Source organism: Macrotis lagotis, chromosome 1, assembly GCF_037893015.1.
Source record: "Macrotis lagotis isolate mMagLag1 chromosome 1, bilby.v1.9.chrom.fasta, whole genome shotgun sequence".
In the NCBI taxonomy this organism is placed as follows: Eukaryota; Metazoa; Chordata; class Mammalia; order Peramelemorphia; family Peramelidae; genus Macrotis; species Macrotis lagotis.
The window spans coordinates 270,140,395-270,164,829 of record NC_133658.1 but is presented as its reverse complement, the minus strand read 5'-3'; the positions used below and the strand labels follow the sequence as shown (position 1 = coordinate 270,164,829).

Here is a 24,435-nt window from a genome sequence, read left to right as displayed (position 1 = left end):
AGTGTTAATATATAATAAAAATCACAAACTAAAACCCACAATCCTACTACTGCTGGGACTTGATCCTAATATATATCATTATAAGGGAAAAAAGACATTTCTACTCCAAAAATAATCATAACTTTTATTTAAATATGGATCATAGATCTAGAGCTAGAAAGAAGCTCAGAGGTTCCATTTTATAATTTAGGAACTTAAGACTAAAGAGGTTAAGTGATTTGGTTATGGTCATTAAGAGGTAGAATTTGAACCCACATCTTTTAAATCTGGAGGCACATCTCTTTCCACTGAGCCACAAACCATTCTGCCCCCTACATAGAAAAATATTAGAACTTTAGAAAGAACATGTTCTTCAATTACTGTGGAATGTCTTTAAAAAATGTCACTTTAATATAATAGGATACTATGGTCTCTTGGCAGGTGGGAAGGAAGAAAGAAAGGTCCTTGGAAGAGTCTAGACCTATGATTTCATGATATGAGAAGTCCACAGACCTAAATCAGCAATTTCCTGTAACACAAATTCTTAGGACATTGCCTAAGGGATGCTGTTACTCTGACCATGATCACAGAGCTCATTTGTTTCAGTGACAAAACTTGAATCCAAGTCTTAACAGCTAGGTAATGTAGTGAGTACAGTGCCAATCCTGAAGTCGGTAAGACCTGAGTTCAAATGTGACCTTAGACACTATTTCCTCATTTCTAAAATAAGTCTGGAAAGGAAATGGCAAATTACTCCAGTATCTCTGCCAAGAAAACTTCAAAGGGGGTCACAAAAAGTCAGACACAACTGTAACAACCAAACAATAACTTCCTGACTAAAAGACTGGCTCTCAATCTACTATATTACTCATAATGTCAATACAAACAAATAAGAAGAACACAAATATGGAAAGATTTTATAAAGTAAATTGAAGCATGATTATCAGAATAAGAACATATATTAATTACAACTAAAGTTTTTTAAATCATGGAATTTGAGAGTTGGAAGAGACTTCAGCAGCCATCTGTTTAAAGGTCAAGTTAATGGAATATTATCACACCATTAAAAATAGCAAATGAATATATAAAGCTACTTATATCAGCAATGCAAAGGCGGTGGGTAAAGAGAATTTTAAAATGCTTTTAAAAAGCTGAATCATATAAAAACCATTTAACATAACTGATCTCATTTAATTCCCACATTTTTTGCTTTTTTTAAGATTACCAATGATTTCTTAACTGCAAACTAAGTGCCCTTTTCAGTCTTCTCTCTACTTGACCTCCCCACCAACCCCCCCACCCCCTGCCCCAGGAATTAATAGTGATTTATATGGTAACTAGCACAGGCATTATTATCCTCATTTTAACAGACCAAAAAAACTAAGATTCTTTTCAATCAATCAACAAACATTTATTAAGCACCAGACACTGCCTGGTACTGTGTCAGGTGCCACTGATTCTAAGACACAGATGAAACTGGTCTCAAGGAACTTACATTCTATAGGGAGAGACAACATCTCCTCATGAGTCTATACAAAGTAATTTTGAAGGAAGAGGCTCTTAAGATCATGAAAAGTTTCAAGCTTCACAGTTGAAAGATGAAGCAAACTAGAGAGTCTGTGAAGTGGAAGGGAAAAAATAATAGATTACAAGCATGGGGGATAAATATTCTGTATAGAAAAGATTAAAGGTCACATGTGAAGATCAGCAAGGTCAGTGTGTCTAGATTACAGAGTGCATGAAGGAGAAAAATGCTGGGGATGGGGGAAGGAAAAGGGAAAGGGACAAGAATAGGTTGGCCCTAGGTTGTGAAGGTCTTTAAATGACAGGAGTTTGTATTTGATTCTAAAAAAAATAAAAAATAAGAAAAAATAAGTCTATAAATAAGCTTATAAAGCAGGTGCGGGACATGACTAGAAATGTATTTTAGAAATATCATCTTGATATCCAAAAGAGAAAAAAATGGACAAAGTCCCACATATTCAAAAATATTTATAGCAGCTCTTTTTGTAGTGGCAAAGAATTAGAAATCAAGGGGATGCCCATCAACTGGGGAATGACTGAACAAGTTATGTTTATGAATATTATGCAGTACTATTGTTCTATAAGAAACCATGAATGGCTGTACTTTAGAGAAGCATGTAATGAATTATACGAATTGATGCTGTGTGAAGAAAGTAGAACTAAAGAACAACATTGTGAGTTGATCATCTATGATGGAGTTCCTCTGAGCAGTTCAGAGAACCGGGATAATCTAGGAGACCTGTTATGGACAATGCCATCCACAACCAAAGGGAGAGGAAAAAACAACACAAAATCTGAATGGATACTATGTTCGCTTTTTTTAAAAAATAACTTCTCTTATGTTTTTTCTTCCTATCCCATGGTTTTCTTTCTTTTCCCTTAGTTCTAATTATTCATACACAAAATGACTAAATATGCAAACATGTTCAACACAAATGTACCTAAACAACTTTTACCAGACTGTTCATGGCTGAGGGGTGGGAGATGGGAAGGGAGGGTGGTAGAAAAATATGCAACTTATAAATAGGCTAGTGGTAGAATGTTGAAAAACTTTCATACCATGTAAATGGAAAAATAAAATAAAATATCAATTTAAAAAAATATTACTGTTTGACAACTGTTTGAAGAATAGAATGGAGAGTAGAAAGACTTGAGGCAGGTGACCAGCATAGAGGTTAACGCAATAGCCCAGGCAAAAATTCAAAGAGAACTTAAAGTAGGGTACTGGCCTGTGAACAGACAAATGTGAGATATGTGGTATAGACAGAATTGCAAAGATTTGGCAGCTGCCTGGGTATATAGGGGAAAGTGAGGAACAAATGAATGAATCTGGGTGACTGGAAAGAATGGTAGTGGTGCCCTTAACAGAAATAGGAAGAAGGGTACCTGGAGGGGCAAGTGGTAATAAGTTATCTTGGAAATGTTGAATTTGAGATGGTTACAGAATATCAACTTGAAAATGGCTGACTTGCAATTGATGATTATGGAATTAGAGCTTCAGGCTGGATATATATAAATCTAGTTATCATTTGCATGATATGACACTTGAACACATGGTTCCTGATGAGATCACTGCAGAGTGGAAGAGGTGAGAAGGGAGAGAGGGAGGGAAGAGAAAAAAAATAGGAGAAGGTATGGTGGTAAGAAAAGAGTCCAGGATAGAGCTTAGGAACATATTCAAATTTGGAGAGACAGGTCTTGCTAGTCAGACAAAAAAGGAGGGAAACAAAAACAAAACAAAACAAAAAAAACCAGTGTCTCCTCTCCCAGGAAGAATAAAGTATACAGAGAGTGGTCACAGTATCAAATGCTATAGAGAAGTCATAAAAGATGGGAACTCATCTGACAGGGTAACCTTCCAGAACAGATCAGAAGTCAGACTATGTATACTATGCTAATTACACACAAACACCATACCACACCATGACATACTATATTGAAAAGTGAATAAGAGAAATGGAGGCAAAGTGTTATAAACAAAGATCTAATATAGCTTGAGGATCAAATGAAAGGTTTCATTTTGTTTTACACAATGGGAGAGATGTGGTCACGTTTTCAGGAAGCAAGAAAGGAGCCAGTAAACAGATTGCAATAAAGATCTGCCTTGAAGAGGAATATATATCTACACTAATTGGAGCTGTAGAATATGGGTAAAAATGGTCAGCCAGCACAGTGACAGTAGCCAAGAAGATACAGATTCAAGTCCTCCATCTGATATATTTGTACTTGTGTGACTCTAAGAAAATCACTTAATCTCTCAGGGCTAGACTTGTAGAGAAGGCACTAACTTCTCTCAGGTGTTCTCAATGCCAATGAAATCAGAGGGCCAGCTCTCATTCCTATTTCCATTCCTCATGGAAAACTAATAGTCTCTGTTTTCCTCTGTAAAGTTTTCTGCTGAGGAAGAAAGAGGAAGGTGAAGGAGGCTTGAGGAAAGAAAAAAATGAATTTGGAATAGCTACTGTAGCTACTATAGGAAGTTTAATAAATAGTCAATTAAGGAAAGATAAAAGAAAAACCATACTGCTGTGAGGGCCCAATTGATTTTAGAAAACATAAAACTATAGCATAAATAATTGGCATGGTAGATTAACATTTTCTAATACTGTTCATTGACACAAAGTAACAGAAGGTAGATGGCAGGGGTAAAACAGAGTTGGGGCAAAATCAGAGGCAAGGGCAAGAGGACAAAGGATTCAAGAGAAGAGAAAAGCATTTAGTTAAACTTAACTACAAAGTTAAGAATGGAAAACCTTTTCTGTTTCCAAAATGCCTACACCACTACAACTCTCCACAGTCATTTAGGGACTTGACTCTTCAATATCACACAACACAAGTATATCGACACAGAGACTCAGATTTGAGACATACTATATCTTTCCATCTCTAATCTTTTTCAATTCCAGACCTACATACCAATCATCTATAATACATCCCCCACCAGAATGTGTCATTGCTATCTCAAATTTAACATATCCAAAAGGGATCTCCTTATCTTTCTTCCTAATTCCATGCTCCTTCTAAACTTTTTCATTTCTGCCGAGTGCATTGCCATCTTTTAAGTTGCTCAGGGTCAATCTTGGAATCATCATTTATTGTTTCCTCTTCTGCAATCCTTATATGCAACCAATTGCTATGTTTTGTCAGTTCTACATTCACAACTTTTGCAACTATCCCTTTCTATCTAATTCACATAGCCCCCATCCTAATTTAGCCCCTGATCACCTCTCACTTGAATTTTTGTAATAGCCTATTTTTCTACTTCTTGTATCACTGCTCAGGAATTTAGCCTCCATAGTTGTCAAATGAATATTCTTAACACATAAAGCTGTTACTTTTTTCAAAAACCCTCAATAGTTTTGTCACTAAGATTAAATATAAATATAAATATATATATATATAAAAACATAAACTAAACTATATATAAAATAAAAATTTGCATTTAACACTAGAACCAAGTGCATCAACTGACATAATAATATTATCGTTTTACTTTGGGAAAAAAGTCATCCTACTATTGCTGTTTGTCTTACAAATAAAAATAGTGTACTTCGTCAATTACTGCAGCTTGATTTCAAGGTACTCTTAAATTCTGGTCATTCTAGAGTTAAAGAACATCAAAATCTGACTCCCCCATACATACCTTTTCAGCCAGATTTTATATAGTAATATAGTAGTAAGTGGCAGAGCTGCCCACTAGCTGTTCCAAGTCACAGTGTTGCTAAATGTCAGATACAACATTCAAACTGCTTCACCTATTATTTCTAATGAATTGGTATAATTTAGTCATAATGCCTATTGTTCTAACTTATTCAACCTATACAACATGAAGAAATATTAGTAGAAAAGCAGAATAGCATAATGAATAGAAAAGCAGCAGTTAGAATAATGGGACAGTAGGAAATATGCTGGTTTTCAGATGAAAATACCTGAGTTTGTATCCCAGTTCTGGCCCTTATTACCTGTATTCCTCTGAGAGGCAGAAATGGGCCTCAGCTAAATGAAGGACTTGAACAGACTGACCCTCAAGGTCACCTGCAGTTTAAATCTGTGCTTCTGGGAGTCAGAAGACAGCTCTAGACTTAGTTTCACCATTATTAGCTGAGTAACCTTAGGTTAATCACTTAACAGTCTAGAGACTGTTTCCTCAACTATAAAAAATATGATTTAGTACCTGTCCTGTCTATCTCTTATGGCTGCCATAAGAATCACTGAGAAAACCTATGTGAAAGTTCTATATCAAGGTAATATTATTTTGAAAGATAAAATTTACTATACCTTTTGTTAGAAATAAAAAAGTTCTTGATTTTTTTTTTGCAATCAAATAATGCAACATGTCAGAGTCACAGAATTAGTTATCATCTGGGTCACTCTAATCAGTTAAATATTCCATCTATAATATACCTCACAGGTTGTCATACAGCAGAACATAGTGAATCAAGAGAAGAGAAGCCTACCATCTCATGGCATAGCCCATCCTAATTTTATTTTCTACCTGCCCCAGAAGGTAGGCCTAGGAACAAGTAGAACAAGTTCAATCCTCCTTCTATGTGAATGTCTCTTGAAGACAGTTATTTTGACCCTACTGAGAAGTAATATGGTATGGTGCTGAATTTTTGGACTTGGAGGAAAAAAGTCTAAATTGGAGTTCTGCCATTTACTACCTTGTGTGACTTTGGACAAGTCATTTAATCTCCCTCTGCCTAAGTTTCTATATCTATAAAATGAAAAGGCTTGAACTAGATAACTTCTAAGGTCCCTTTCAGCTTTAATTATATGTTCATATGATAAATCTTTTTTTTCCTGGCTAAATACCCCCAATTCCCTAACAGTTCTTATATGAAACAATCTGGAGGCTCTTAGCACTACTGGATACCCTTTTCTAGACACCTGATTGATGGAGTCATTGTCACAGTTCTTCCTAAAAAGTAATTCCCCAAACTGAAAAAAATACTCCATATGTGTGCTGTCAAAGGAGGCACAGCACATCAGGACTATCACCTCTCTGAACACCACACTGCTAATGTAGATTAAGATAGTATATATGTATGCACAATGCTAACCTGACTGTTTGTCGCTGGGGAGGGGAAGGGAGGGTAGAAGGAAATTTTGTAACTTAAAAATATACATGTGCAAAAGGAAAAAAAAATTTTAAATAAATTTAAAAAAGATTAAGATAGTATTAGTTTATGGGGGTTAGTTAGCTGATACATTGTTGCCTTATATTGAACCTATAATCCACTGAAACCACTTCGATTTTTAAGTTTAACACCTCACCCTATTTCATTGTTGATTCTTTAAACCCTATTTTATCCCTTCAAATTTCATTATAAATAACTAATCTTGTGTTCTTTTTTAAACCTTAATGTATCATTCAAGTAAATTAAGATTAGCAACACCCCTCAGCATGCTATTAACACTACCATTCGATTTTTACCATATTGCCTGCCAATAGGAAACAAAGCTACCTTTCAAAGACTTGCTGAACTGGCTAAAGGATATTTTGAATTTAACCCCTGCTGGTGAATAGTAGTAATTTAACAAGTATAATTCTTAAAGTCTCTAACTATGATACAGATTCATAAAGACCATAAGAGACTCCTGATTAAAGTATTCAATTAGAAATTCTCAAAATTATTTTAACTTCCTTTTTATTCAACTATTAATTTAGCAAGGACTATGTAAAACCAAAGCTTTTTTTTTTGTTTGTTTTTTGCAAGGCAATGGGGTTAAGTGGCTATCCGGAGGCCACACAGCTAGGTAATTATTAAGTGTCTGAAGCTGGATTTGAACTCAGGTACTCCTGACTCCAGGGCAGGTGCTCTATCTACTGTGCCACCTAGCCGCCCCCTAAACCAAAGCTTTTTAAAAAACAAACTATTCATTACATTTATTTACAAACATGAAAAGGTGAACTCTTTTACACATCACTGTTTAAGTGAAACTTAATATTGTCTACTATTGAAAACAGAGGGGCAAATACCAAAACTAATACTTCAAAAAATAATAAAGACCTGGTGACCAATACTCCTATAGTTGTCCAGGTTACTTGGCTTATGAAAAGATATGTGGCAAGGAGAGCAAACATATACAAAATCCTATGAAAACCTATGTTCTCTTATCCTACCTTAGATATCATCCACAGTCATCAAAGGTCAAAGCAATACTATTCAAATACGTCTAAACTATATAATCCTAGGTGGCAAGGACTGCTTTGGATTTGCATATATGCCAGAAGGTAATGGAGCCCTGAAGGCTGATGTGGAAAATAAAGTCCAACATGAATGTAAGAAGCTCCTTCATTTCCAGTAGGAAAAAATACTACTTCTACAAGTAAAAAAGATGCTCTGTGAGCCAGCTTCAGAACCAGAAACATTTCTTCCTGGAGAAATAACCACATATATCAAGAATCTGGAACAAACACATATGACTCAACAGCTCAAGTCCAATCCATAACTAGTACAACTAGATGTTTTAAATTCTATTTAAACTGGTCCTTCCAATTCTACCTATCCTCTTGGCATAAAGAGGAGAAGCAATGTGGTTAGTGTACAAAGAATACTAGACTGGGACTTAGAAAACCAGCTCATGCACTTGCAAAACAAGGATAATACTGGTATTACCTCACTCAGCATTTTTTTAAAATCACTGAAACCAAATTAACTAGTTTCTTTTCTTCCTTCTAGGAGCTGCTAAGTAAAGGTTTTTATTTTTGTTTAATCTTGTTTTTTGTTTATGGCCAAAAGGAATATGTTAGCAGGAAGAGAAGGGTGGAACCTGCATATCTATACACTTAATAATCAAATCAATGTTCATTAAGTCCCTACTATATGTAGGGTGCTATGTTATGAACTGGAAAAGATTCAAAGCTTAGCTTAGGACTGTTAGGTTGTAGGGACTCAGGGCAAAATGGGGAATAAGACACGTGTACTGTGTAAGGTGTAAAAAGCTATACAAAAATAATGTTATTAGCACTGTTACTGCTATTACTACTACTACTATAGCATTTTATTTAGACTGGGAGAGGAAGGAGGGGAAAGATTATTTTAACCCTTTCAGTTCTGATACTCCCACTGTAGAGTCTGTGCTGTTCTAACTGATGAGTGCCTCTCATGGTCCCCCTATAAATTGAACCAGCTCTAACCATATTTCACTCTCTATTCCAGCAATTTTCTGAGACCCATCTTGCTCCACAGTTCTCTCTCCCCTTTCTAGCTCTAGAATCATACTCCAAACAAGACTGGGCTTGTCAGTCTACTATTTCTATGACTTTCTGAACCAAAATACCTCTCTCCAGGCACTACTCCCCTATGTGTGCTGTCTCCCCCTTAGAATATAAATTCCTTGTGGGCAAGCATTGCTTCATTAAAAAGTTCCAGAATTTCAGTTAGTGTAATCACTTAATAAATGTATTTGATCCATCCAGTATATAACAATGAGAGTGAAAGTTGTGAAACAAGAATCCCCCAGCACTCAAGAGATTCCTGAAGGCAAATATCTATTCTGAAAACAGAATACAGCTCAATAGGACAACAGTCTGCAAACAAGCATAACATTCAAAAAAAACCTCAGAGGGGCAGCTAGGTGGAGTAGTAGATAAAGCACCAGCCCTGGAGTCAGGAGTACCTGGGTTCAAATCTGGTCTCAGACACTTAATAATTACCTAGCTGTGTGTCCTTGGGCAAGCCACTTAACCCCGTTTGCCTTGCAAAAAAAAAAACCTCAGAGCATTCCTAAAAGTATAGTTACCTTCAGGGATTAAGAGACTAGCCTTGATTTTGATGTTTATTACAAAACCCTAATCCTTTTTCTGATCACTCCTTAACTTTTTTCCTTTCTTATCTAGACAACTATCCAATTTTCTTTTTGATTTTATAATATTGTATGTATTATATAATATTTTCCATTGCTCTTAGAACTATAACTATGCACAGATTTAAAATTGTTCATCCTATACTTACTCCAAGAATATAACTGAAAAGTGAATGAATCTCCAGACTAACTGAACCTGAATCTATAGACTAACAATTTTTAGCACTTAAACAGGAAAAGGGCTTCTAGCTCCTTTCAGTTTTAAGGCTAGGAAAGTATTTCACTTAGGATCATTTAGGGCTAGAAGAGACTTTAAATATAAGTCAAATTAAGCAGTTTTATAGAGGAAGAAACTGAGTCCCAGAGGGATGCAGTGAATTACCTAAGATCAATCACAAAGGTGGTTAAACTGCATCAACTTTTTAGATCCTTACAACAAATTCTTGGTACTCTTAACAAGGACATTGTTAAATATTTATCTACTACTTAGGTCTGTATCTATTTATTCATTAAAGTCCACATATAGAGGTGGGTTAAATTCAGTTTAAATAATCATTAAAGGTGATTCAGGATCATTAACACTATTAGCTCTCATTCAACAAACATTTTTTAAGCACCTACAATAATATGCCAGGCACAGTACTCTTCTCAATCCAAGAAGAAAAATAAAATTTTTCCAAAGTGAGAATTATCTCTGCTTGCTTTTAAAGTCAAAAAGCATAAATACTTCACAAACACAAAGGTTGTTTTTCCTATTGATTTTATAGACATTCATGTTGCTCAGTTCAATTCAGTGGCAGCCACATTTACATTATTATAAGTTCTTATTCAAAGCGTATTGACACCTGATTTTTTTCGGAGTCCTAAGTTAAGTGTCCCTTACTACACTAGAGCAGGGCTCTGATACAAAGCAATTATTAATACACCAGCAAATCACTTTTAATGAATCACTCATTTAAAATTGTTATTATTAGTAAGATTGGGGGGGAAATTGTAAAACTCAAATAACATCTTTAATAAAAATAAATTTAAAGAAAAAAATTGTCATTATTAAATGTGCTTTAAAAGAGGACAACAAATATAGTCATTAAACTTCCAAGGTATGTTATGAACTTAAATTAGGCCGCCAAATATGCCTCAGAGCCTTTAAGAGCTGCTATGACACAGTAGTTCCACAGAACTAATTATGCAAAAATTCTGCTAAAGGTAATAATTGAACAGAGATGCAAAATTATCAAACATGGAAACTGTATCTGTGGTATCCAGATTAAAAACAACCAGGAATACTTTTTCCATAGATTCACATATCAATAATTTTTAAGACTGGATGGAAATTATCTCCATAGTTCAAAGTGCTTTGGCTTAAGTCTTAAGAAAAAAAGACAAATCCTGAAAAATCTGAAAATAAAACCAATAATAAAATAAAAATTAAATGAAATGTGTTAATTCAGGTGTGAATGATACATTTTAGAGACAAAAAAGAATCAAGAATGTGTGTGCTTTGCTTAATTGGTGCATCTTCAACTTTTGTCTCTTACTGACTCCTTCCTCTCCATCTACAAGTATGTTCCATATTAAAACAAAACAAAATAAAGCTTTTCATTGACCTTGCTACCTCCTCAAGCTGTCAACTTCTCTCACCTTATCTTTTCACTGTCAAACTCTAAACACCTTGTATTTATTCTGTATTTATAATATTTGCATATGCTGTCTGCCCCAATAGAATGTAAGATCTCTTAGACTGTTTGTTTTAGCCTTTTGGTATCCACAGATCCTAGCATGGTACCTAATATATAAAAGATATTTAATACATGTTTAATTAATTATAGAAAATCACTACACATTTCTGCTTCCATTTCCTGACTACTAATGCCTTACCCCTAGAAATCAGGTTTTTATCCCTACAATAGTACTGACATGACTCTCTGTTTACTAATGACCTCACCAAATGTAGAGAAGAAGGAACCTTCTCTTGCTCTATTTCTTTTATTCTAGCTCCAAGAAATGGTCCTGGGATCCTTGGTCCTATGTGGTGTTGTATGACCTCCTCTGCTTCAGGTGCTGGAGATGATCTCCACAGTCTGGGAGTTTGAGCCATGGCAACCCTGGAACCAAGACTGTAGTCAAGTTGGTGTAGTCAGTCAGATCAGCATAGAAACCTTAAGAAGATAGGGTGTTTGAGACTCATTTCCTAAGGGACCTTTGGACTAATACGGAAACAAGTGAGAGGAATCTAGGAGAATTACACATTGATTACTTTATAGAGAAAAACATCTTTGAAAGATTTTAGATCCCTGAATAAAATAACAATAAAAACCATGACTCCAAAGGAATGAAGATAAAACATACCACTTACTCTTGAAAGAGAGAAGAAATGCAAAAAGAGGCTTAATTTCAGGCACGGCCAATATAGGAATTAGTTTTGCTGCAACACTGCCATTGAGGGATTAATTTTTCAAATTGTTTATTTTTTTAATTTATTAAAGAAAAAAGTATGTATTTTTATTATGACAGTCTACATTTATTTCTTTTCTTTTTTTTTCAAGGTTTTTGCAAGGCAAATGGGGTTAAGTGGCTTGCCCAAGACCACACAGCTACGTAATTATTAAGTGTCTGAGGCAGGATTTGAACTCAGTTACTCCTGACTCCAGGGCCAGTGCTCTATCCACTGCATCACCTAGCTGTCCCGGCTATTATTTCAAAATTATTTTTAATATGCTCTGAATTACAATTGAGTCATTAAACCACAAGGTCAATGAAGAATGGTGGAAAAAACACTGCATTCATCCTTTCTAATTATATATACATAAATACACATATAAGTATACATAAAAAAATTTAATCCTGTCTCACTGGGACTGGATTGTTATTGACAATATCATTCCTGGTACTAATAGAGTGCTTACTGAAAAAAAATGTGTTAAATGCACAGGGATTTAAAGTAGATATAATGTTTAAAACATTGTGTTATTGCTAAGATATGCTGTATAATAATTTTTAAATAAAGTCTCACAAATTAAAACAAACAAAATAAATTTAACAGCCAAATGCATAGTCAACTCAACTAAATTACTATATCTCTGCCCTCAAAAAACTTATATTTTTCGAACCTGTTTTAAAAATACACCCCTGAATTCTAATAGTCATATTTTAAGTTGTTTCTGTTCATTGCAGAATAGAACACAAACCTACTACACAAAGAATTCCCAGCTTTTCTGTTTCTAAAATGGGATTTTTAAAAGAATGTTTCTAAACTGATCTCAATGCTGTACCCCACACAGGAATGAGGTAGGAGTCAAATTCAATACATATAGGAAAGATAGTTCTTAGGTTCAACTTCAAAATTTCCTGTCTTTCCCTTGTTTTTTCCCAGACTTTAGCTCTAAAGACATTATCTTCAAAGTAAAAAAGAAATGCTTCAAATTACAGATTTGAAAATCCAAACATCAGACCCAAATTGTAGATAACTGCAAGTTTCCTCTATCCAAAATTATATTTTTTATTATGTAAATATTTCATTTGTTTTCCAATTATATTCAATAATAGTTTCTATCGATACTTTTTTGTAAAGTTTTGAATTTTACAATTTTTCCCCCACCCTTCCTTCCCTCCCCTCTCCCCACAACAGAAAGCAATCTGATATTTTTACATTGTTTCCATGATATGCATTGTTCAAAATTGAATGTGTTGAGATAAAACATATCCTTGAAGAAGAAATAAAATATTAGACATACCAAAATTATATAGTCCAAAAGACAGCTTTTTAAAAATTGAAGGTAATAATCTTTGTTCAAACTCCACAATTCTTTCTCTGTATATAGATGATGTTCTCCATCACAGATAACCTAAAATTGTCCCTGATTATTGCACTAATGGAGTGAGTTAGTCTATTAATGCTAATGATCACCCCCATGTTGATGTTACAGTGTTCTTCTGGTTCTGCTCATCTTGCTCAGCATTGATTCATACAAGTCTTTCTAGGCTTCTCTGAAATCCCATCCCTCCTGATTTCAAATAGAATAATAGAGTTCCATAGCATACATATATCACAATTTGTTCAGCCATTCCCCAATTGATGGACATACCTTCGATTTCCAATTCCACCACAAAAAGAGCTGCCATGAATATTTTTGTACAAGTGATGTTTTTACCCTTTTTCATGATCTCTTCAGGGTATAGTCCCAGTAGGGGTATTGCTAGATCAAAGAGTATGCACATTTTTATTGCTCTTTGGGGGTAATTCCAAATTGCTCTCCAGAAAGGTTGGATCAGTTCACAGCTCCACCAACGATGCATTAGTGTCCCACATCCCTTCCAACATGGATCATCATTGGCCAATCTGAAAGGTACGAGGTGGTACCTCAGAGATGCTTTCATTTGCATTTCTCTAATCAATAATGATTTAGAGCAATTTTTCATATGACCATGGATCACTTTGATTTTCTCATCTGCAAATTTCCTTTGCATATCTTTTGACCATTTGTCATTTGGGGAATGGCTTGTTTTTTACAAATGTAACTCAGTTCTCTATATGTATTCAAAGCTTTAAACACAAAGTTGAAAATGTAAAGCATAGGACGCCATTATATCTAAACTGTATAGATGAGATCATAATTTTATGACATATGACTTTCCACTGGAGAAAGTAACAAGAGAATTCACTGTCATATCAGAAATATAGCATACTGCAAGGGAGTTTCAGAAAATGAAAAGTCAAAGACAAAGATGTAAAAACACTTTTTAGCTAACGAATTCCACCCAACTTTAATTTTTACCCTGAACAGTAGATAATATTCTATTTACCTAATGGTAAATATATTTTTTCCCAGACAATTTCACCACAGGTTGCAAGGGGGAAAAAACAGAAAATAAAGTACTTCAAAATTCAAATTAAATTATGTTTAAAACTGATGACCTATTATTAATTTCACTAGCAAAGTGAGGAGACTGAATTAGTTGATCTCCAGGTTTCCTTTTAACATTTCCTATAATCCTAAGAAATTCTTACCAAAAAACAAAACAAAACAACAACAACCAAAAGAAGAAATTCTTCAATATGAACTTTTCTAGCTTCCCTTTATCTAAACTTTCCCAGTGAAAACTCACATTTATTTGACATCCCGAAACATTTCCTTGTTAGGTAACCAAACTAATTCTTTAACAGTCTCCTTATAATGAAAATTTCACAAAAGTAAAGAGGGGCAGCTAGGTGACACAGTGAATAGAGGCTGGCCCTGGAATCAGGAGGATCTGAGTTCAAATGTGGTCTCAGACATAATAAAAACCTAGCTGTGTGATCTTGAGCAAGTCACTTAACCCCATTGCTTCGCTTAGCTGTGTGACCTCGGGTAAGTCACTTTACCCCATTGAAAAAAAAAGTAAAGATAATAACTTTCATACTTAAAAGCTCACATTTTTTATCTCCGAAGGTGAATTACTAGGAAAATAGTTGAATACATATATTTAGTATATAGGTGTTTTTAAAATTAAGACTGAAATGTTTCAATTAATTTAGGAATCTTCTGAGCTTCAGTTATAATTAAAAATAAAAATGAGTGATTATCAAAGAAAATTAATTAGATTTATTTTTTATCATTATTTAAGGAGTAATTTTCAAAAAAATGCTAAGTTATGTTATCATCATTCACTGGATATAGTGTCTGGGAACCTGAGTTCAAATTTTGTCTCTTCCACTAACTCCTTAAACAAGTTACTTTTTAATCTCTCTGACTTTGTTTCTTCAATTTGAATCAGATCACTGAGGTCCTTTCTACCTCTACATCTGATGTTTGCATTGGGTTAATTATTATATAATAAAAAAAGAAATCAGTGGAATATAATTCAAAGTTTGGTAATAAATAATTTTTAAACAAGTATCTAAAACTTTTTGCCTTGTACATAATATGCATTCAGTAATTACCTGTTACACCGAGCTGGTTAAGTTTTCTGCCTGGAAAAACTTTTTAAACTTCAAGTGGAAAAAATTTTTAAACTTCAATATTCACTAAATTGTTAAATAAAATAAGTCTTTAAATATTAGCTTCACAGAATCAGAACATTTTAGATCTAGAAGTAGTTTCAGAACTCATCTTAACCTTTTTTATGTCATGAACTCCTTTGGCAGTCTAGAAAAGTCTATGGACCTTTCTCAGTATAATGTCTTCAATGCAAAAAATAAACTACATAGAATTACAAAGAAGATCAATTACATTGAAACACAATTATCAATATTTTTAGAACAAGTTTTAAAACCAGTTAAGAATCCCTGATCTGGGGGCAGCTGGGTGGCACAGTAGATAAGAGCACAGGCCCTGGAGTCAGGAGGACCTGAGTTCAAATTCGGCCTCAGACACAATAAAAACCTAGCTATGTGATCTTGAGCAAGTCACTTAACCCCATTGCCTAGCAAAAAACAAACAAAAAGAATCCTTGATCTATTCCAATTCCTTCATTTACTGAGGAAAAAATTGAGTGTTTTTCCCAAGATCTCCTGACAAATAAATAGCAGAGCTACAGAATCAGAACCCTAGTCTTCCTACTCCAAATTTAGCATTCTTTCCACTACACCACACAGGTTTACCTAATTGACATGAGAGAAAAAGTAATAGATGTAGAGTGAAAAAGTAATAGATGTAGATTCAAAAAACTTGAGATTAAGTTCCATACTGTCTGACCATAGACAAATCGCCACTTCTAAGAAACTCAACTCATCATCTGAAATGGAGGGAAAACAATACTTGTGCTACTTATATCACAGGGTTATTTGATTTTTTTCCTTATTGTTTTGCAAGGATCAGCTGAGTTAAAGTAGTAAAATACTCTATCCCTGATATCTTTTTTAGGTGAAAACATTTCTAGTTCTCATTTCTAGAGAATCTGAAGCATAATGTCTTAACCATGCCTCTATTATGCCTGGTAGATCTTCTATAACAACAGTCCTGGTGTAGGCCCTGGGGGAAAAAAAAAATCACTTGGTATGAGGAAAGAGAGAGAGGTCTGTGTCTCATCTCCCTCAACCCTACTCCTTGACTAGACCATGACAACAGATTTTCAACTTCTAGGTATCCTAGCAGTATCCCTAGAATAGCTGACATCAGTGTCTTCATAAGGAACTTAAGGACATTGAAGAAAAGTTGGCATCAAGATTCTACAAGGAGCCCAGAAGAAAACTTGGGCAATCCCTTAGGAGAATTTCATGAATGGTCCACAAAAAAAGAGAAAAACAATTCCAATAATAGGAATTCCAGTATTTATATTAGCCCCCTTTGACTAAATTTGAGCCCGTGTTCTCTAAGTTTGAGCTCATGTTCCCTTGAACTCTTTATATATTTGTGGGCAATGCCTAATGAGACAGTTTGGGAGAAATGTTTTGTAGTAATTCTTCTTACTATTCCATTTTTAGTTGAATTCCCATTTCTATCTGGCTGTTATCAATTGATAATCAATGGAAGAAGCAACCTAGGGAGGTTTCATGGAGCTATATAGTATTAAAAAAGACAATCATTTATCTCCCTAGAAGCCTCAGTCTAGGGGATTCTGGAGGGGGGGGAGAGAAGTAGCTGTCACCTTTGGGGGAGATTACTGTTCAATGAGACTATTGAGAAGCTCCAGACTGTGTGCTACACTGAATTTTACAAACATCAATAAATATGAGCGTTTCATATAGAAGGAACACTAATAATACATCTTTTATATGTGACTTTCTTTTTTTAAACAATAGAATAAATTCAAAACATTGCTTTCAAAGCTATCTAGCTTGTCTGTACTGCTCTGAACTTCCTGTTTATTTTTGTGCATTTTTAAGTGTTTCAATAATTCTCTTTCATTTCTTCTTTTTTTGGCATCTCTACATCAATTATCCCTATAACTCCCAAACCTCCTCCTAATTAAAAAAACAAATTCTTCCATGTAACAAATAAGAATGTTCATTCAAAACAAAATTTTACAGTTTTTCTCAGAAAATGTCTCATTTTACATTTCAAATTCATCACCTTTCTGTCAAAAAGTAAATAACTTCTTTCTCAGAGCTAGGAATCAATTTTGATTAATCAAAGTTAAGTCAATTAAGTTGTTTTTCCTTACAATATTGCAGTCACTGGATAAAATCATTCTCCTGCTTCAGTTCATTCAACTACTTATTAGTTCATATTGTTGCTCAGTCATTCAGCTGTATCTGACTTTTTGTGACCCTGAATGGGGTTTTCTTGGCAAAGATACTGGAGTGGTTTGCCATTTCTTTTTCCAGTGGATTAAGGTAAACAGAGGTTTAATGTCTTGCCAAGGATTACATAGCTAGTAAGTGTCTGAGGCCCAAACTGAACTCAGGTCTTCCTCATTCCAGCTCCAGCAATGAATCCACTGAGCCACTTAGCTGTCTCCAAGGCAAACAAAGGAAAGGTGACTTTCCTAGGGTCACAAAGCTAGTAAGTATCTGAGGCCAGATTTGGACTCAGATCTTTCTGACTTCAAATCAGTACTCTATCCAATGTGCCATCTAGCTACCTTTTTATTACAACAAAGAACCAAAAACTTTGTAAAGAGGAAGCCATCAATTGGAAAATGACCCCACAAATCATGGCATAGGAATGAAATGGAATATTGTTACCCCATAAAAAAATGACAAAAGGAATGGTTTCAAAGAAAAACAGGAAGACTTGAATAAACTGATATAGTAGAGTAAGCAAAACTGGAAAAACAATTTATACAATAATGCCAACACTGTAAAGAAAATCTTGGGAGACAAACTCTATGATCAATGTAATAAACAACTGTGATTCCTAAGAACTTGAAGATGAGAGCATGCTATCCACCTATTGATAGAGGTGATAAGACTCTAAATGCAAATTAAGATATATTTTTCAGACACAGCCAATGAAGGAATTTGTTTTGACTATATATTTACTTCTAAAGGCTTTTTCTTGGTATTTTCCTCTCCAATTTAAGAGGTAGAATGGGAGAGAAAGCAGGGGAGAATAAACAAAGGAGGGAGGGAGGGAAGGAAGGAAACAAGAGTTACTGAAGCACTTATTTAAAAAAAAATACACACACAAAAAAAATAAGAGTAGAATTAGAGACAAGTCAAAAAGCTTTGAAAGTTATATATTAAAAAAAAGAGCAAGCTGTACTTAACAGATCCAGTTTCATGCACAAGCTTTTTCTATTATACTGTGCATATGGAAATGCCCTTTCTGGGGTTATTAGTTAAGTTCAAAAATATTTTTAAACTCAATAAAAAAGGAAAATTGTGCTGCTATATTCTTCCACATACAGGTCTTTTATTTCTTCTTGCTACCTTTAGGGTATAAGCCTATATCATTAAATCAAAGGCCATACAATTTGGGGGATAATAAACAATTCATGGTTCCATCAAATGTACCTTAGTGTACCCATCCGCACACAGCCCTTCTAACAACTCTCATTTTTCTTTTTTCATCATGTAGGTATTTATCTTTTTTCTTGATATCATTAGGGTGTAAACCTAGTAGTACAATAAGTCAAAGGCTGTGGATCTCAGACAAAAGCAAAAGCAAAAATAGATCTAACAAAAAGAGATAAACAAGGAAACTATAATTTGTTAAAAGGTAACATAGACAATGAAACAACATCAACACTGAATATAAATGCATCAAATGGTATAACTTCAAGTCTTGAAAGGAAAGGTTAAATGAGTTACAAGAGGAAATAAATGGCAAAATTAAAATAGTGAGGGCCCTCAACTTTCCCCAATCATAACTAGAAAATAAAGAAGAAAGAAGTTAAGGAGTTGAAAAGAATTTTAACAAAGTTACATATGATAAATCTCTGGAGAAAAATAGGGATAGAAAGAAATATACCTTTTCCTCAGCAGTACATGACATCCATACAAAAAATGACCATGTATTAGTACATAAAAATCTTATAAGCAAATGCAGAAAAAGGCTATGTACAATTTAGTGACTTTGAGGATGATAAAACAATTTATGGTTCTACCAACTGTATGTCATAAAGTTAAGATGATATGGTATGAGGTAGAGTCTCAAGAGTTATTTAAATTTGCATTTGTTATTAAATTTGTAATATTTTTTTCATAAGGCTGCTGATAGTTTGGATTTCTTTCTCTGAAAAATTCCTGTACATATCCTTTCCTAATTATGTACTGGAGAATGAATTGTAAAAAATGAATTACTGTTAGAAAAACTCTTTGCAAACATTCAATCAAGTGTTATAATTTGAATGACATTAACTAAAATCAATAAATGATGTAACTTCCCACTTTCCTATTCCCAAAGGAGAACAAGAGATATATGCTAAGTAATATTTAATTATATTAAATTCTTTCAAAATTGAATACATAATTATATCATTACTGATCAAAATGTATATATTCAATTTCTACTGCTTTTCCAAGTCTACTCTTCCCTTCATCTAATAGGCATAATAAGTACAAAATAAGATACTTTGGTACTTCAGTGGTACTGAGGAATGTGGATTTAAATGGTTAAATCATTCACAATCCTTCATCGAACAATATTGCTGTTACTGTGTATAATGTTCTCCTGGTTCTGTTCACTTCACTTTGTATTAGTTCATATAGATAGAAACTAATTTTGTTTTGCTTTATCTTTGTATTTCTAATCAATATCACTTAATCTGGCACATGGGCGATTATTAATAAATATAGATGAGATAAATAAATTACCAAGCACTATCTCTTTGGCAAGATATGAATTTTCCTCATCCTGGATGCCACTGAGTTAACCTCATATCCCTAAAGAAGTTCCTAAGTTATCGCAATTAACATTTCATCACTGCTGCTGACAATACGTTTACTTGAGCTGGGGAGAAGCAGAGCTGAAAGAAGATTAGAAGAGGGGTCACTCACAGATATCTCACCATTTATGATGCCTCTCCAGGGATACCATGAGACCTCAGAGAAAGTAGAAGTTGAAACTCCAATGAAACTCCTAAACAATATTCTTAAACCAAGCCTCTAGACTCAAATATAGAGGCTGAATCTCAGAGAGGAGATATTAGAAGTAAGGTGACGAAGTAGAAGACTACTGCCACAGGACAAGAGAAAGGTGGAGGCCTTGGCAAGTAGAGTTCTTGGATCAAGTGAAAACTATGGAACCATAATGTGAAGAAGTAATCCTGGACCTTGGTAAAGTATAATGTGGATTTTGCTAGTCTGAGGAAAGAGCTAGCAAATGCTTTGTGGGTAGATGGGGAAGCTCAGTCCCAGAGTAGTCTGAATGACTACTCTGAATGACTGTATATTTATAATGGGAGGAGGAATTGAGCAGCGAAGAGATAGAGGCTTACTGGAAAGGAAAAAAGTTCATTTGACTGGGTATGGGTTCAGGTTCAAGTCTCCTGCTTTTTTGGCAGAGTGAGTCCCCCACAAAATAAAGTCCATTTTTATCTTATATATTTATTTATTTAGGTTTTTGCAAGGCAAATGGGGTTTAGTGGCTTGCCCGAGGCGACGCAACTAGGTAATTATTAAGTGTCTGAGACCAGATTTGAACCCAGGTACTCCTGACTCCAAGGCCGGTGCTTTATCCACTAAGCCATCTAGCCGCCCCTAGTCCATTTTATCTTTAAGGGCTTCTTAGTCTGACTTCTTACATGAACGCCAAAAGTCCTTAATATTTTCTGTAGAGGCCTACCTACCAAACTAATATTCAGAGGGGAAAGAAACCCTGAGGAGTGCAGCTTCCACTACTGTACCAGATCTACATAAACCCAAAGCTGCAATTCTAGATAACTGGTTACAATTTTTGGTTCTAGACCATTAGCTAAAAATTAAAATCTTTGCTACAGAGAACCTACTGAGAAGGATAAACATCCTAGATATCCAGAAGGACACATGTATTGACCATGTTTTGGAAGAAACAGAATAATTCAGAGCCACTGAAGTAAAAAAAAAAAAATGAAAATAACTAGTTATTTTGAAAAGGAAATATTTTGTTTGCAATTAAATAGCATTTAATCCTAAGATTCAATAATATCTAAATTCTTGAGCAAAACCAGAATAACATCATACTCACTAACAACATCGGATGATGATCAAACATGACGGACTTGTTCATTTCAACAGTACAATAATCAAAGACAATTATAAAAGACTTGTGATGAAAAATGCCATCCATATTCTGAGAAGGAACTATGGAGTTTAAATAAGGCCCAAACCTTCAATTTTTAAAAGTTGTCTTATGGATTACATCTTTTTTTCTCTCTAGTGTTTTCTTTTCTTCTATCTGGATTTGGATTTGATTCTTTCACAACATGATCAATAGGATCAGGAGGAAGGGGGAAAGAAGGGAGGGAGAAAAATGTAAAACTCAAAAAATAATTGGTAAAAACTACCATTGCAGGGTCAGCTAGGTGTCGTAGCTGATAAAGCACTGGTCTTGGAGTCAGGAGTACCTAGGTTCAAATCTGGTCTCAGACACTAAATAATTACCTAGCTGTGTGGCCTCGGGCAAGCCACTTAACCCCATTTGCCTTGCAAAAACCTAAAAAAAAAAAAACTACCATTGCATGTAGTTGGAAAAACAAATAAAATATTTATAATAAAAGTTTTTTAATCTAAATTTCTAAAAAAGAAATTTTAAAGGGAAACTTTAGTCTTGATCAAAGAAATATGAACTTAATGACAAGGTATAAAAGGAAGTTTCAATTTATAGTACTACTAGATGGCATTTACACATAGGTTGAAAATACCCTAAATATATGATTTTCTTTGATCTTCACAACAATCCAAGCTAGGGACTACAAGAATTATCCCAAGTTCACAGATAGGGAAACTAAGACTCAGAGAAGTTAAAAAGCTTTCCATGATCACACAGTTGATATGTCTCAAAGGCAAAAATCAAGCCTAGTCTCAAAGTTCAAAAACTTGTCTTACTGCATCCCAGTATCTCTAAACAAGAAGGTATGTATTATAAATTAGGAATACTCAAGGAAAGTAATTATAAAATATTACATTTCCAAGGTCAAAAACCTTTCATGTTAATCTAAATTTGCCTTCTTTATATAATTAATCTAACTTTATAAATGTGAAACAAATACAAAAGAGAAAAGATTTTCTCTATCTCCTGGTTTCCAGTAGAGTGTTTATTCTGAATGTTAATTAGAATATACAATCTTGGTTTCCTATGAAATTAGCATTGATTCTTAGTTTCTCTATTTCTGTCAAGGGCAGCACCATTTTTCCAGTCATTTCAGATTCCCAATCTGAGTCATCCTTGATCAAATGAGCATAGATATGTATAGCACTGTGCAAAACCTTTTAAAGTTCTATATAAATGTTAGCTATTATTGTTATCTCCACTTTCTTTTACTCCACCTATATCCAATCAGTTGCCAAATATTGTTGATTCTATCTCTCACATCTCTCTCTCTCCTCTTTCTTCACATGGCCATCACCCTAGCTTAGGTTTTAATAAATTCTCATCTGAATTACTAAACTGATCTTCCTGTGGCCAGTTTTTCCTATCCAATCCAGCCTCCAGACAGTTGCCAAAGTGATATTCTAAAGCACTAGAGTCTGACTATGTCACTTCACTCCTCTACTCAAAAGACTCCAGGAGCTTCCTATAGCTTTTTTTTTTGTTGTTTTTTTTTTTGCAAGGCAAATGGGGTTAAGTGGCTTGCCCAAGGCCACACACACAGCTGGGTAAGTGTCTGAGACCAGATATGAACCCAGGTACTCCTGACTGGAGGGCCGGGTGTTTTATCCACTGAGTCACCTAGCTGCCCCTTTTCTATAGCTTTTAAGATAAAAAGTAGATTCCTGTATTTGTCATTTAAAATTCTTGACAATCTGGCTTCAGTCTACCTTTCTATATTTACACAATACTTTCCTCCACATACTCTACATTCCAGACAAACTGGCTTACTTAACTATATTCCTCATACACAACATTCCATCCTCCAACTCTGTGCCTTTAATTCAAGCCTGGATTGGACTCCCTCCCTGCTTCCTTCATCCTTCCCTTAGAATTTCCCTTATAAATCAGTTTGAGTCATCTCCTAACAGAAGGGGCAGGTGAGGTACCCTTCTCCATTAAATATATTGTATCAACAATATATTTACATGGATACATGATGTTCCCCTTGAAAAAAAAAATGTAAGCTCCTTGAGGATAAAACTGTTTAATTTTTTTTTGTAATCTCAGCATTTGGAATGTGCTTACACATAGTAGGCATTTAATAAATTCTTGTTGATTGGTATGTCTATAGCAATTACATTTTTAAATCTCTCTGATTAAAAACAAATTAACATCACTATAAAATTACTCTGTAATCTCATTTTAACTTCCCTTTCCTAAATTCTATAAACAAAAGCATATTCTTACTCTTGAGGACTGAAGTTTAAGTGAGGAGGTTTGAATACTCTTCCTCAAAATGAATAAAATCCTTCATTTCAAAAATTCTTTTTAGGACAATTGAAATGGTGTCGGCTAGGTGGCGTAGTGGATAAAGCAACCGGCCCTGGAGTCAGGAGTGCCTGAGTTCAAATCCTGTCTCAGACACTTAATAATTACCTAGCTGTGTGGCCTTGGGCAAGCCACTTAATCCCACTGGCCTTGCAAAAAAATAAAAAAAAAATTTAAAAAAAAAGTAAAAAAGACAACTGAAATGGAGTGGCAAAAAAAAGTTAAAGATTACCACGATTTAAAATATGCTTCCCATTCAATATCTCCTTAGGAAAAATTTGAAAAGTGACTTCGTGGTCGAGTTAAATCAACAGAACAAATGGCACAATTTCCCTTAATCTTACTTCAAAATGGAAAAAGTTCTTTTCTCAATTGGTTTGTGCTTGTGAGGAGCAAAGGGTCAGCTTTTCAAGGAAGAAATGTAAATATAAAATGTCCCACGTCTCATTCCTTGTGCAAAAGTTAAATATTGTAAAGAATGAAGTACTGAAGGGGAGAATTTTTTTTCAATTACAGCTACTTATGGAAATGTATTTGTTAGAAATGTATTTCAGGAATAAGTCTGGTGTATTATAACTATTATTCAAAAGAAATTAAAATGTCTATCTACTGAAGATGATATAAACGTATATGGCGAAATACAATGCTTTTCTCAACTAAGCATAGATTAATAAAAATAATAATCAACTAATCTTCG

General features: G+C 34.4%; 1 protein-coding gene across 5 annotated transcripts in view; it reads right to left on the bottom strand.

Moving 5' to 3' along the window:
- LOC141504975 (proteasomal ubiquitin receptor ADRM1) overlaps window positions 1–24,435 on the bottom strand; it is a 163,941-nt gene that overhangs the window by 138,385 nt on the left and 1,121 nt on the right. The gene's annotated exons all lie outside the window — the stretch shown is intronic.